Genomic DNA, 11,072 nt, shown 5'->3' with positions numbered 1-11,072 from the left:
TTGTTCTCTGAAATATTGGAATGAAAGATGGTTTGGATCAAGTTGGATAACCATTTCAGCTCTATTCACACTCAAGGCATGCATGAACACCCCCAATAACACAAGGCTTTAGACTGCTAATGCTCAATAGTTTGTAGATTTAATGGATAGATGGGGAACACTGACTATGCCAGCAGGTTCCATACATGGACCTATACGAATGGCTAGCTACAGGCAGCAAAGAAGCTTGCAAATCTAATATATCAAAGCAGAGATAAGATGACAGTTATCTGGCCTCAAACACACAAAAAACCTGAACAAACTGTTCAAGTGTGAGCATAGATCAGAAGAGAAATGGACATTAAACATGTAGCAGCATACTAAAGACTACAGATGAGAAGCTTGAGAAAACAAGGGAGGAATAATCTCCAAAAGTTGAACCCTTGTTACATCTTGTTTTCAGCTATTTATAGCTTGTTTACAATGGTCCTCAGCCTTTTGAGGCTTCAGGTGTCTTAATCTATCCTTCTGTCTTGTTTAACTGATTGATTCCCTCAATAGGTAGGCATGGCTCGGCGGTTTTCCTCTTCTGACAGAGAAATAACCATACTCAGATATTTTGGGTGGCCTGCTGTGATGCATAGGAGCTCCCTCGTGCCAAAGATGCCCCATTATGTTCGTTAGGATGACTGCTGCACTGGCAGGGCCGTTAATGCTCCATGATTTTATTTGATTTGGGTTGAGGCGTGTAGTGGCCCTTCCCCTTCCCTTTCTGGGTTCTATTTGCCGGCCGCTGTCCCTCCGCCGAATCCTTCTTCTGGCATATAACATAACTGCATGGTTCCTTCAAGGATGGCTCGCTGCTTGAACCTGCAATGGAGTGGCTGCCGTTCTTATGAAATCCCTGCACCGGTCCCTTTCAGGCAATAGTTGTGAATGTTTCTTTTCTGTTATTGTGTCTGTCTGGGTCACAAACAGTGAAAACGCTGCGACACTGCTAAATCCCGCCCATTTCTGTTTCACTTGGACTTCAAACATCCTCAAACATGGCATAACTTTCTATCGGGTCCGCCTTTCGGGTCACATTCGCATATCGCAGCCGGCCGATCCCTTACTTTTCTTTATATTTGGAAATTCATGAACAATGCTGCAAAACATGAGGAAATCGACTTTGGCGGACCTAAAAATATATGTATTTCACTTCCCGGACCCTTTCGGGTCCGGGCTTCATCGTTATCGGCATTCGCTAAGGCTTCCTGTGTATTTCCTTATACATTGACAATACACAAAATACAATAAAAATGGCCCCCGCGCGGACTTGAAATATTATGAAAAATCCTTTATAGTGTCATCGGGTCCGACCCATCGGATCAGAGGCATGCTATATGTAAAGGCCCCGCCCCTCAGAAAATGCCGATAGCGATATTCACCGTGGACCCGATAAGTTATCAAAAATAACTCATAACGCCGTCGGGTCCGGCCCATCGGCGATCGCTGATATATGTTAAAGGCCCATCCCTTTGTTATCGCCGATAGCGATACGCCGAAGTGATAACGGTGATCGCTCATCGGTAATGTATCATGTCACTGCCTCTGCCTCCTCCGACTTGCGATATGCCGACGCGACTTGGACCGTTGATCGGCCAGATTCGACGACTGAGGTTGATGTGGATTCATAAGCCTGCAATCTTGGTTTTTATGTGATTTTTTGGGTATTTTCACCTTCCGATAGTGTAATTTTGCCCTCCAAAGGGCTTCCCTCTTGCAACCTCTTTGATCAGTGGGTGGCTTTTGTCATGTCTTGATGATTTGAACAGCAAACATGGACTTTGGGCATGACTATAAGCATATTTGCAGCCTTTGAGAGCTTTTTGAATCTATTTTTAATCCATTTGCATAGCAAAGCTAACAGTACCATGTCATGAAGTTACATCTATGTATTGGTTGGATCCACTGCCTGTACACTCTAATGTTGATAGTATCGTAAGGGTAAGAGAGTTTGAAGGAACCTGGAGATATCACATGAATTTGCAAAGAAAACAAGTTGGGTGATCTTCTGTAATAATGAACAGAATACTCAATATTCCTAGATTTTAACATAATTATTTTATCTGTCAGAAATAGAGGTAAATCGAGCGAGGACATACATGGGCCTAGTTCCAGTTTCTGCAAATACTAAATGAAGCTCCATCTTTGTCGATCCGGATAGCGACACATCCCCTTCTCTCTCTACTAATACTTTTTCATCTCCATTTCCATCTAAAACTAGAAGCAAACAAACCTCTAATCAAGAAGAAGTTGTCTCGCATTGAAAATATAATGAAAAACTTTGTTAGATCTGTGATATTACAAACATTGCTCTTGATTGGACAACTGCCTCAGTGGAGAGACACCAATACAACGCCATGATCCATTATGTGTTCATGATCGTCACAATCCCGTAGAATGGAAACACTTCAGCTCAGGAACTTTTAGTTATTATGACAAGTGGCTTGCCATGTGCTGAGGAGGCTCTTTGACTTCACATGAGCGCGCTTTACAAATAGGAAATGTTTTTTATTCCATTGCTTCATGCTCCCCATCACCGCAGTCGTCGATGAATGACTTAGATGAAGCATATTCCCTTCAGACTCAATCGTGCTCATCGATATATTAACAAATTAAAAATAAATGTGGGTTCATCTACCCAAGGTCTAAATATAAACACTTATCGAAAAATTAAAATATAGCCAATCATTACGGTTTCCCAAAGATATTACCTAGCCTATGCGAATCACGACCATTTTCTTATGAAAAATGAAACTCAAAATGGAGAACTCAATCCATAGGAAATTTGTAACGACATAATGGGATGCACAACTATGAATTAAATATATGGTAGTCCGAGAAGATTCCATATAGCTCTCGACCATATATATCTCAACCTTCGCAAATCCAGAGGCTGTAATGATATCTGCTTATTTGGCTAGTTTGGACTTTGGGCTAGCTCATCTTGAAAGCCATATTTAGTGTGATATAAAACCTCTTACTACTTAGAACTCGGCCCCAATCACTTCTCCACTTTTGATGTCATGTTAGGCTTCTTGTCAGTTGTTTTATTTCTTTTTGCAATCTGATATATGGTAGTTGTTGGCGGTTTATAAGTATTTGCATCACCTGAACTCCAATAGTCTATCAATATATATGGTTTCATTAGTGGTAGATTGAGACCAAACATCGTATGGACAATGATATTTTTACCAAAGTATAATAAATTTTTGAGGTAATACAATCTTAATTCACAAAAAAATAAAATATTTTAAAATAAGGTTATATTTTAGTGAATTTTTTATGCTTTTTTTCTTTAAAAACTATCCTAGCAATGTGAGATGTACCATGAGAAAATTGTTTTATTATATAGAATATTGTTTAAATCTAAAATACAAAATATTTTACTTTTTATGTTTTTTTACAAGGAAAAAATATAGTAATTTTATAAAAGAAACAAAATCTCTAAGAATTCGGACTAATTGATGCTAAAGAGTATCCAATGTAAAAAATAAGCTACATACAAGGAAACTAAAAATGTGCTAGGCATGTGTACTTTTATGAGGTGTGTCTATTTTGGAATTATCTGTTGAAAAGTGTGCAACAAGAAATGCTAAAAGTAGAAATTGCTAAAAATAGCACTACTATAAATAGCAGTTGAGCCATTGGTGATCTTAGAAACAATGGGTGAAAAGTGAAAGTGCTAAAAATAGCATTTCGGGATCCCTTCTTATTTTAGTCAGTCCCTGGACTAAACATTGGAAGTAAAATTCGAATTTGATATCAACAGCAGTTTGAAAATTAATTAATTAATTCATCTTGAGTTAATTAGTTAATGAAAATCAAACTTGAAGTCTATGTGGGGACATGCAACAGTTTCTCCATTAATTGAGGAATTTAACCTTGAGTTAAAGAGATAAGGATGAGTTGTAACACTGAGTTGTAATCAGTTGACTTAGTTTAACTTAGTCAAGTCCAGTTAGATTAATTTAATACTTTGTTAAATTAATGAGAGTTCAGTTAGTTAATGCTTGCATGCATGTAACTACTGTAATTCAGATAACTGAGTATTCACTCATGGATAACTCATGCATGTCAGTTCAGTCAAAGACCCAGTTGAGATTAGATGGAGGGACAGTGTACTATCAATTGCTAGGATATTCCTTGGTGAATATTCCTTGCATGCAGAAGGAATATTATTCGTTATGGATTGTGCAGTTGGACCTAAGGTTACAGTGAGTGTGATGAGGCCAATTCACACATGTTATATCATTGGACCCCAATCAAAACTGCGCAAGGAAATAGGAGGCTTGGAGGGCTTGAGGAAGATATATTCTATGTCTATTGAGTCTGTGAGATGTATTCTTTGAGTACAGAGAGAGCAAGATAGCTTGAGAGCTAATTCTTTTTGTAACTTGAATAAGATTTCCACTTGTATGATAATACAGAGTTGGGGTTTTAGGTTGGTGCTTTCCCTAGTGATATATCTTCTGTGTTATGGTTGATTACTTCTCATTCTTGGTTATATATGTTCATGCTTGACGCTGCTCATGTTCGATTAAGCTTTCGCTAAATTATTTGTAGAAGTAGATCAAGTGTTTTACTTTAGTACATTGCATTACCAGGTGATATACAGTGGGAAATTTCTACATGGTATCAGATCAAAGGTGATCAAGGAAGAACAACATACAAGAAGGAGAAGTATGAAGTTTGGTTTTTGAATATTGAATTGAGTTCTTATCACATCTATTTCACCGATGGTGTTCAGTGGTTTAAGACTCGAATATGCCCTTGATGGCAATTCGAATTATATAGCCTGGAAGGATTGCATGGAGGCAGTATTGGAAGATAAAGGTCTCAAGGACTTCATTGATCAAGAATTCCAAAAGCCGACTGATGCTACTCAACTTGCGGAATGGAAAAAGTGTGTGGCTAGAGCAAGGAGAATCCTCCTGGAGGGAGTTCGAGATCATATTGTCTCGAGCTTCCATGGGAAGGAGACTCCGTTTTAGATGTGGAAAACATTGAAAGATCTTTATCAGAATAGCAGCGATCAGAGGAAGACGGTGCTGAAGGACAAACTTCAAAAGATCAAGTGTGAAAAGGGCAACACAATCTCTACGTTCCTGAACAAGCTCACCACCTATAGGGATGAGCTTGAAAGTGTAGGGGTCGTGACTGCTGATGACGACATGGTGAGTCTAGCACTCCTCGGTCTTCCTAAGAGCTGGCATAGCTACCAAGACTCGGTTAATGGAAGAGAGAAACTGCCAGATTGGGAACGACTTTGGTCAGACCTAATGCAGGAGGAGATAAGGCAGAGCACCAGGGATGGATCTTCATCAAAACAAGATGATGAAGAAAATCTAGCTTTAGTGAGTAAAGCTAAGAAAGGGAAAGGGAAGGCGTCCCAATCCAAATCTTCTCATGGTGGGAAGAAGGTTGACAAGTCGAAGGTGTGATGCTTTCACTATTATGAAGTGGGCCATTATGTTATGAATTGTCCACAGAAGAAATTCAAGAAGGGTTCCTCAAAGGGATTTGATGGTGATGGACTAGCTTCACAATTTGAGCTAGATTTCTCGCTTATCGCTTGCATGGTTTCATCCATGGTGGGATGTGTTTGGTATCTGGATAGTGGAGCTTCTTTCCACATGTTGGGTGACAAGAATCTTTTAAGTGCCTTGGAGGAGAAAGATCTCCAGATGCGGATCGAGATGGGCGAGGATGGAAAATATTGTGTCTCAGGTGAATGTATAGTTGTGTTCCAAAGGGAGCATGGTGCTCCTCTCACCCTATCCGATCTGAATTGGATCCTTGAATATTATCAGAGTTTCCATGACTGTTTCAAATTATGTCATGCTTCAAAATCTTATGGACAATGAGCTTATCAGGAAGGACATTTGGACAATGGCAATTTGTAGCCAGCACAGAACAACGAGGACCCTCGGTCAAAGCGCGTTGACCGTTGGCCCATGGAGACCACGCATTGGCGCAAATTGGCAAATGGGGAATCCAGATCGGAAAACAGAGGATGTTTCTGATACGCAATTAGCGTTGGCAGGGCAAACCCCTCAGTGAAGGAAAGCCCCGAGTGCTCGGTCACAAGGAAAACAGGAAACCGTGCGGAAACGCCTAAACCGTCAGAAGGTGGGTCCCGTGCCCAAAACCAGCAGGATATCACGTGCATTTCAAGCAGTAAGCGGGTTTGGCCGAGGTCCGCGCGATGCCACACACCGGGTGATGCGTGTTTGATAGATGAGAGAGAAAACCACTTACATCGCGTGAGTAACAGTCGAGCAACTCACCCGCGCAATATAAACGGAGATTGTAGGATCTAGAGGCCCCAGATCAATGGCAGAGGATCAACTCGATGGATGACCGGATTTGACAGGGAAATAGAATGAGGCACATGAGATTTGGGGTCCGGCATGGCTGCTAAGCTAGCAGATGAATCATTTCGCAGGCCATCTTGGAGCAGCGGAAATAACAACCGTTTAGGGGAACACTGGTGCTCAATTCAAGAGGAGACAAGTGGCCACCTCTCTACAAAACGTTACACAGTGGCAATGACACAGAAGCAGGGGAATTCCAGTGGATAGAGGCAGATGATCCGAAGAGCCAGGAAGAGGAAGTGAACAGTCAAGGAACAGATTAGTTTTTAAGTCGCGAACAAACAGAGAGTAAAGGGGCCAGAGAAGGAGGGAAGCAAATTGTAGAGGACAGAGAAACCGAGCTAACTTGCAGAGCAAAGGTAGCATCGAGAAGATAGAGAAATTGAGAGTTTGAGAGTCTGTGAACTCCAGAGAAGGCTTGAGAGGTTTGAGCAACTCCTATGTGTATACCTGTCGGGTATTGAGTGCCAAATTGGACTCATTCCATTGAGACCAGGTGAGGTTGAGATCCAGTAAGGGGGAGTCTATGTACTCTAGAGGTTTGGGGGATCCAAGTACCACCCTACTGATCATCATCTGTTAAGTGAGACTCAAATTGAGCTCCTTATTGTAAAAACTCTGCTTAAGTCACAATAGAAAAGGCCACCACTAAAGGCTGGACTAGGAGACGTAGCCCAGGAGGATTGGGTGAACTCCTTATTAAATTTGTTGTGTCTTATGTGTTTGCTTATTGTGTTCTCTTACTGCTTTGATGTCTGTGTAACTTGCAATCTTATTGACCCATTGCATAAATTAACACAGGCACACCCCAGCACTTAAGTCTATAATACCTTTATTTATTTCTCTAAAGTCATCTAAGGGTGAATTTCAAATCACTATCTACTGTTAAGTATGTACCAGGTCTGAAAAAGAATCTTGTGTCTGTTGCTATGGTAGAAGATAAAGGCTATGATGAAGTCTTTAGAAAGGAAAAGTGTTCCTGAGACATATCAACACCGAACGGACCAAGCGAATTGGGATTCGAGTAAAGAATCTCTACAAGTTGGAGGCATATGACTATGTTGCACTGAGTTCCAAAGCAGAGGTGGTGCAAAGGCAAGATGTTGGTGAGCTATGGCATAGAAGACTGGGCCACTTGCATCACGGGACCTTGAAGATCATGCAGCAAATTTCTATCGCCTTACCCAAGGGAAAACTGGAACAAACAGATACATGTAAAGGATGCACCTTGGGTAAGTATAAGAGAGCTTCCTTTCAGGATCAGAATAGTAGAGCTGGAGTAATCCTTGAGCAAGTTCACTCAGATGTATGTGGACCATTCTCTACAACCTCGATCGCTAAGCAAAGGTACTATGTTATTTTTATTGATGATTTTCTCGTAGATGTTGGATCTACTTTATGCAAAAGAAGGATCAGACCTTCTTGAGGTTTTGTGAATTTAAAGCCTCGGCAGAGAGAGAATCTGGGAAGAAAATAAAAGCCTTGCGTAGCGACAATGGTGGAGAGTATGTTTCCTAGTAGTTTAAAGACTTCTATGCTACAGAAGGAATTAAATGGGCACTGATGGCACCTCATAACCCACAACAAAATGGGGTGGCCGAAAGGAAGAACAGATCTATTATGGGAGCAGCTTGAGCGATGTTGCATGACCAAAGCCTACCACTTCATCTATGGGTTGAGGCATGCAATACAACAGTGTATCTTCAAAACAAAAGTCCTCATCATGTTTTGGGGATGGAGACACCTATGGAGGCTTTTTTGGGGAAGCGACCAGATGTGAGTCACTTCTACATCTTTGGATCACTAGTTTTTTGTCATGTGACCAAAGATGCTCGGAAGAAGCTAGACCCAATAACTAAGTTGGGAATACTTGTGGGGTACACAGATACACCTACAACTATCGTGTGTTTTTTCCTGCCAGTCAGAGGACCGTTGTGCACAAGGATTTGAAGTTCGATGAGCAGAGAGCCATGCGAGTGTCACTTGAGAGGGAGCTCAAGTTGCATGGCGATGAGGAACTTTTAGTTCCAAAGGAGGAGGAGCCTCCTGATGATGTGGATCAGCCACATGCAGAGGATCTAGTAGTGGAGACCACCACTCCTGGAAAGTCTTCCAGAGATGGGCGGAAACGCTCGCAGGAAGCTAACAGATTGATGCAAGATGTGAGAGAGAATGTGGGGCAGCCATCCTCTCAGCGCAGACAGAGGAGATCTCCCGAGAGATACACTAGCTACATGGCCCTGGTTGGGGAGTGTGTAGTGACCGAAGCCTCCTCTTTTTAGGAGACAGTGTAGCAACCAATCTGGGTTGATGCAATGGTAGAAGAGTATGATTCTATCATGCAAAACAATGTGTGGGATGTTTTCCCTAGACTTAGGGACAAGTCAGTGGTTAGTTCTTGATGGCTTTACAAGGTAAAGTAGGCAGATGATGGCAGTGTTGAGAAACACAAGGCAAGGTTTGTTGCCCGAGGTTTCTCACAGGTTGAGGGGATCGACTACGATGAGACCTTTGCTCCCGTAACAAGGTACTCATCTATCAGATTGATGCTAGCTCTATTAGCTTAGATGGGTTGGAAGATCCATCAGATGGATGTGAAGACGATGTTCCTCAACACGAAGATTGAGGAAGAAGTATACATTGAGTATCCTGAAGGATTTGAGACCTTCGATCATGAGTCGCATGTCTGCTGACTCAAGCGAGCACTGTATGGGCTGTTGCAAGCATCCCGTGCTTGGTATACCAGGATAGACAGCTATTTCACCAGGTTAGGCTTCACCAAGAGTGAAGCAGATGCGAACCTATACCACATCATGGTAGATGGTAAGCCATTGATTATTGTACTTTTTGTCGATGATCTGATTTTGACAGGTGATGACCAGTTGATACAATCTTGCAAGGAGGACCTTGTAAGAGAGTTTGAGATGAAGGACATGGGCCTCATGCACTACTTTCTAGGCATGGAAGTGTGGCAGAAAGATGGGGAAGTATTTTTGTCTCAAGGCAAGTATGCTAATGAGATATTTAGGCGCTTTCACATGGAGAAGTGCAAGCCCATGCAGACTCCTCTAGCTGGGAACTGGAGGAAGGAGGATGCTACTTCAGGTGAGGTAGTAGCTGCTACTATTTATCGGTAGCTGATGGGTTCCCTTATGTATCTAGTGAACACACGACCCAACTTATGCTTTGCGGTGAACCAGCTAAGTCAAGTTATGGTTCAGCCTACCAATCTATTTTGGAAGTCAGCGAAGCATGTGCTGAGATATCTCAAAGGCACTACACAGTACAGATTATGGTACATACGGACAGAGGGAGTGAAGCTGCAAGGCTTCACGGATGCGGATTGGGCAGGTAATCCATTAGACCGGAAGAGCACTTCTGGAGGAATCTTCAACCTTGGTTCAACTGCAGTTCTTGGTATAGTAGGAAAGAGAGATCAATTGCACTTAGCTTAGTAGAGGCTGAATACATGGCTACGATTTAGGCAGCATGTGAGGCCATTTGGATGCAGAAGATTCTAGTGGGATTGTTTTGTCAGATGATGGATCCCACGGTGATATACTGTGATAATCGAATTTGCATAAAACTCTCTGAGAATCCAGTGTTTCACGATAGGTCCAAGCATATAGATATCTGTTACCATCATCTATGGGACTGTGTGGTCAAGAGGATCATGATGTTGCAGTATGTTTCGACCGAGGAGCAGGATGCAGATATTTTGACTAAGGCATTGTCAAAATGCAGGTTCGAGTTCCACAGAGATAGGATATGGGTTGCTGATAATCACTTTCTTGTTGAGAGGGAGTGTTGAAAAGTGTGCAACAAGAAATTCTTAAAATAGAAATTGTTAAAAATAGCACTGCTATAAATAGCAATTCAACCATTAGTGATCTTAGCAACAATGGGTGAAAAGTGAAAGTGCTAAAAATAGCTTTTCTAAAAATATCATTTTGGGATCCCTTTTTATTTTAGTCAGCCCCTGAACTAAGCATAGGAAGTAAAATTCGAATTTGATATCAACAAGAGTTTGAAAATTAATTAATTCATTCATCTTGAGTTAATTAGTTAAGGAAAATCAAACTTGAAGTCTATGTGGGGAAATGCAATAGTTTCTTCATTAATTGAGGAATTTAACCTTCAATTAGAGAGATAAGGATGAGTTGTAATATTGAGTTGTAATCAGTTGACTTAGTTTAACTTAGTCAGGTCCAGTTAGATTAATTTAACAGTTTGTTAAATTAATGAGTTTAGTTAGTTAATGCTTGCATGCATGTAACTACTATAATTCAGATAACTGAGTATTCACTCATGGATAACTCATGCATGTCAGTTCATTCAGAGACCTAGTTGAGATCAGATGGAGGGACAATGTACTATCAATTGCTAGGATATTCCTTGGTGAATATCCCTTGCATGCGGAAGGAATATTATTCATTATGGATTGCGCAGTTGGACCTGAGGTTACAGTGTGATGAGGCCAATTCACACATGTGATATCATTGGACCCCAATCAAAACTCACAAGGAAATAGGAGGCTTGGAGGGCTTGAGGAAGATATATTCTATGTCTATTGAGTCTGTGAGTTGTATTTTTTTAGTACAGAGAGAGCAAGATATCTTGAGAGCTGATTCTTTTTGTAACTTGAACAAGATTTCCACTTGTATGATAATA

This window comes from Pinus tabuliformis, chromosome 4_2 (assembly GCF_031772625.1).
Source record: "Pinus tabuliformis cultivar Carrire ecotype Pingquan chromosome 4_2, CPIR1, whole genome shotgun sequence".
In the NCBI taxonomy this organism is placed as follows: Eukaryota; Viridiplantae; Streptophyta; class Pinopsida; order Pinales; family Pinaceae; genus Pinus; species Pinus tabuliformis.
The sequence above is the reverse complement of the archived record's forward strand: the minus strand, read 5'-3'. Positions refer to the sequence as shown.